The sequence below is a fragment of the Haliotis rubra genome, unplaced genomic scaffold (genome assembly GCF_003918875.1).
Source record: "Haliotis rubra isolate DU_JTF1 unplaced genomic scaffold, ASM391887v1 Scf198, whole genome shotgun sequence".
In the NCBI taxonomy this organism is placed as follows: Eukaryota; Metazoa; Mollusca; class Gastropoda; order Lepetellida; family Haliotidae; genus Haliotis; species Haliotis rubra.
In genome coordinates this window covers 406,332-411,493 of record NW_025765980.1, presented here as the reverse complement: position 1 = coordinate 411,493, position 5,162 = coordinate 406,332, and positions in this window count along the sequence as shown.

Here is a 5,162-nt window from a genome sequence, read left to right as displayed (position 1 = left end):
GACATCAGTGGTAATTCGTCCATCAACATCTTTGAATGCTTCTGGCTAATTTTCTTATATAACATTAAACCATCAAAGGTGATGCAATTATCATATAATTTGATACATAAACACATTCTCCAGGATGGGGTCTTTTCATAATAAAGATTTATGCTACAGTAAGTCTGAGGTCAAGGTCACCTTTAAACCTTTTATGAATGCACAGTGCCTTTCAGAAAGTGTTAAATGTGCAACATGTTATAACTAGGTTTACTCTGAGACCTGAAAAAGTACTGGAATCTGTACTTTACAGAGAAAGGGTAATCCCAGATATTACATATAATGCTTTCAACATCTTGTAAAACATGACCATGTCATTGTCAGCTACAGTTTCCTCTCTAGAGATCCGGGTTAGAATTGGTCTTCAGCAACCCATGCTTGTCGTAAGAGGAGACTAATGGGATTGGGTGACTGGACTCGCTGACTTGCTTGACACATGTCATCGTATCCCATTTGTGTAGATAGATGCTTATGCTCATGCTGTTGATCACTGGATTGTCTGAACCAATCTAGAGATTTGCTACTGCATGCTTGCATATAAGTTTATAAATCTTGTTTCAATTAATGCTTTGTCTGTCCAAAGTTGTCAGTGAGTGAGGGACCCAACTATTTCCTTGGTTTGTTTTTTTTAATTACTGTTAGTATGAATAAGTCATGACATACCCTTTCCAAGTCTGTACTGTTTGTCGTTCTTTGCAGTTCTTTATTCTGATGGTTTGATCTTATTTGGTTTGTAGAGGTTCAGCATTGTAGCATGCTTTCCAGTATTTGTCATATATTTAAAGAAAGACTCAGTCTTTAACGAACTTAAGAACCCAAGGCTGATGTTTTCGAAATAAATTCCAAATACAGGCATCCCTCGCCATAACGCGGGTCTTGGGGTCCATGGATGACCCCCCGCGTTATTAGACACCCGCGTTATAAGTAACGATTACATAACGCGGAACAAAGGCCAAGTAAAATCGTATTTTGCCATGGACATAACAAAAATGCTATTTCGTGTATTGTGCCCAGTCAAAACTATATCGTATTGTTTGAGGTGAAAAAAACAACTTTGTAAATAAAAAATAGATGTATGTACATGAAACTTGCAATCAAACACCACAAGACATGATAATTCAATTGTTGTTCCTGTCATGCTACCTGTTATTCAACTAAGCCGGAAATAGCAATCAGCTGGGCACACATCAATGTTTTGGTCCAATGTACCGGTGATTCATTTAAAAACGATCCGAAATATAACATCCAAGAATTGCTATTCCATTATCAGAATAATTGATATGTAAAGCAGTTATTCTAACAGAGATCTTATATATTGCTATCGTATAAGAATAATGCATGTTTTCTACGAACATATTTAACATAATAATAAGCATTGCTAAGCACTTTGGGTTACCTGGCTGGATACATTTTACGTAGGAGACAGTTTGACAAGTCACCGCTGACTACCCGCGGTACGTGCCACTTTGATTGTAAAAACAAAATGTTGGCAATTAATTGTCACATATGACTTCAACGAGTCAATAACGCGGGTCTTGGGGTCAATGGATGACAAGGCTGTAATCTGATCGTGATTGCTGAGAAAAATGTGAAATTGGTGCTATCGCGGTAGGCGCGAAAAACGGACCCTCACGAATGTGGTAAGCGGGTGTTGTATGGAATGAGGTAATGCCATTTCACTCACAGTTTCTCCGTTGTTATTGTAAACAGTTTTAATGAATGAAAATGGGATTGAATTTAATCAAATAAAATGTGTTTTCTGACATCATACATTCTCGGATGGTCCGTGTATACCCGCAAGAATTACGCTGATTGTGTTGCATCATAGCAAACGTTGTAAGTACTTTCGGCTGATAATCGACATGTCTTTATGATAAAGTTATTACGATGTTTAAGCTGTTCATCAATTATTATTGAAAAAGACCCTGCATGTTTTAAGCATCTGAAAAAACATGGATATATACGATAAACACTGTTAATTGCAATCCGCACTGAATTTAGCTAAGATACATAGCGTTCACTGACATGTTTATGTCAGTGAACGCTATGTATCTTAGCAACACTGAATTTCACTAGTTTACCACGTGATTAACCAGAGCTCAACAGCGGATTTGTTGATGTGCTATTTTCGATCACGTGAATATGTGTGATCACTGGGCAACTTTTTTTTATGGGAGCCACGGATTACCCCGCGGTTTAACCGAATCCGCGGTATCGCGAAGAGCGTTATTGCGAGGGATGACTGTATTAAGATTTAATGTTTTCACATGACAGCATTAATCTTCATTATGGACCAGTCTGACTAACAGTCACATGAAGGGCAATGGAATTGCCTGGTGGTTAAAGCATTTGTTTTCATGCTGAAGACCCGGGTTCTATTCCTCACATGGGTAAAATGTGTGAAGCTCCTTTCTCTTGTCCTCCGCCTTGATATTGCTACAGTAGTGGCATAAAATTACACTCACTCACTAACAGTCACACAAAGAGTGAGTGAGTTTAGTTTTACGCCACACTCATCAATATTCCAGCTATATGGCAGGGGTCTGTAAATAATCGAGTCTGGACCAGACAGTCCAGTGATCAACAGCATGAGCATCGATCTGCGCAATTGGGAACCGATGATGTGTCAACCAAGCTAGCGAGGTTGACCACCCAATCCTGTTAGTCGCCTCTTACGACAAGCATGGGTTACTGAAGATCATTTCTAACCCGGACCTTCATGGGTCAGTCACACAAAGAAGAAGAATTTAGTGTAAAATTTGAAAATTGACAAATGTTTAAACTGTAATTTTATCTTATGTTTTGATTACTGTTAATGAATACCTTTAAATGGGTTTTACGTGATGCACAATTGAGCATCCTGTCTGCACAAAATTAGGAAATGGATGCAGAAAAATCCAAATACCACATCCGGAGAGACACACAAAATACATACAGCGCATCAAGAGTAGTTACCTGTGTCTCATCAGTCACGTGACTGTCTACGTGATCACTGATTCATTCCAGGCTCTGAAGTCATTATCTGAACGTACCATTTCAATACTTTACAGGACTCTCATATTACTGACAATGACCTGTAAAACGTATTGATGGGGGCCCCTGGACTCCCACTTTTGTAAGTCAAGGTACAACCCTGCTAAAACAATATGTTCGAACAATTTTAGCTGCACATCACCTTTTGGGCAATAAACTCCCATGCCTTATCTTACATTTCTAGTATTATCCATTTGTTCCATTGTGTATTGAAATTGCGAGTAGAGATTGTCTTGAAAACAGAAACATAATAAACTGTTTATGAAAAATGTAAACTTGTCTCCTTGGAGAGCATATATCTTTTAAGCACTAAGAAACAGAAACATGGAAATAGAAAATTGCTGCATTACAGATGTGTAAACTGTTCTGAACTACTGCCAGGGAGATCTTATCTGTTTCTTCAAAGCATTGGCGACCTGCACAGGATATGGATTCAAATTATGCTTGGAAAATATCACAATTAATGGGAATCCTCCTCCTAATATATACAGTAAAATTGATCAGTAAAATAATGAACTACCAAAATACCTGTTGGTTGTTTGAGTTCGGAGAATATGGAGGGCTGCTTTCGAGGTAAGATGGGTGTAGAATGTCTAAATGTGTTTAACAAATGTGTGTGATGTACCGGTATGTATTACAGTACTGCCACTGATGTTGGTTGAATGTTGGAAGCAGGAGAGAATGTTTGAGTTTGGTGAAATGTAGGGCTCCACAGGCTGTTGTGGCAATGTATCATAGATGTGTGTGTTGAAGGGAAAGAGGGTCCCCAGGCTGTTGTGGCAATGTATCATAGATGTGTGTGTTCAAGGAAAAGAGGGTCCCCAGGCTGTTGTGGCAATGTATCATAGATGTGTGTGTTGAAGGGAAAGAGGGTCCCCAGGCTGTTGTGGCAATGTATCATAGATGTGTGTGTTGAAGGGAAAAGAGGGTCCCCCAGGCTGTTGTGGCAATGTATCATAGATGTGTGTGATGAAGGAAAAGAGGGTCCCCAGGCTGTTGTGGCAATGTATCATAGATGTGTGTGTTGAAGGGAAAGAGGGTCCCCAGGCTGTTGTGGCAATGTATCATGTAGATGTGTGTGTTGAAGGAAAGAGGGTCCCCAGGCTGTTGTGGCAATGTATCGTAGATGTGTGTGTTGAAGGGAAAAGAGGGTCCCCAGGCTGTTGTGGCAATGTATCATAGATGTGTGTGTTGAAGGAAAGGGGTCCCCAGGCTGTTGTGGCAATGTATCATAGATGTGTGTGTTGAAGGGAAAGAGGGTCCCCAGGCTGTTGTGGCAATGTATCATAGATGTGTGTGTTGAATGTGTGGGAAAGAGGGTCCCCAGGCTGTTGTGGCAATGTATCATAGATGTGTGTGTTGAAGGGAAAGAGGGTCCCCAGGCTGTTGTGGCAATGTATCATAGATGTGTGTGTTCAAGGGAAAGAGGGTCCCCAGGCTGTTGTGGCAATGTATCGTAGATGTGTGTGTTCAAGGGAAAGAGGGTCCCCAGGCTGTTGTGGCAATGTATCATAGATGTGTGTGTTTGAAAGGCAAGAGGGTCCCCAGGCTGTTGTGGCAATGTATCATAGATGTGTGTGTTGAAGGGCAAGAGGGTCCCCAGGCTGTTGTGGTAATGTATCATAGATGTGTGTGTTGAAAGGCAAGGGGTCCCCAGGCTGTTGTGGCAATGTATCATAGATGTGTGTGTTGAAAGGCAAGGGGTCCCCAGGCTGTTGTGGCAAAATACAAGCTAGTGTGCACTTTTATGGAAGGCTACACAGGGGTTGGTTACAGACTGAATGGAAGATGGGAGGTAGTGCCACAGAGTAGTGCTTGTATGAGGGAGTTAGAGAGTTGTTGGTCTCAAACTGAAGTGAAGGTGGGGTGCTGTCAGACAGGTGTGACTGTGTGTGTGAGTGAGTGAATTGGCTTTTACGCCACTTTTAGCAATATTCCAGCAATATTACAATGGGCGACACCGGAAATGGGGGCTGTGTGTGCCATGTGGAAAGATGTATTGTCAAACTTGGGGGAAGAAGTGAGAAGGAAGGATGGTTAAGCAAGACAGTACGACTGTCAGTGAGGTTTGGCAGTTTTGCCTCGGACCA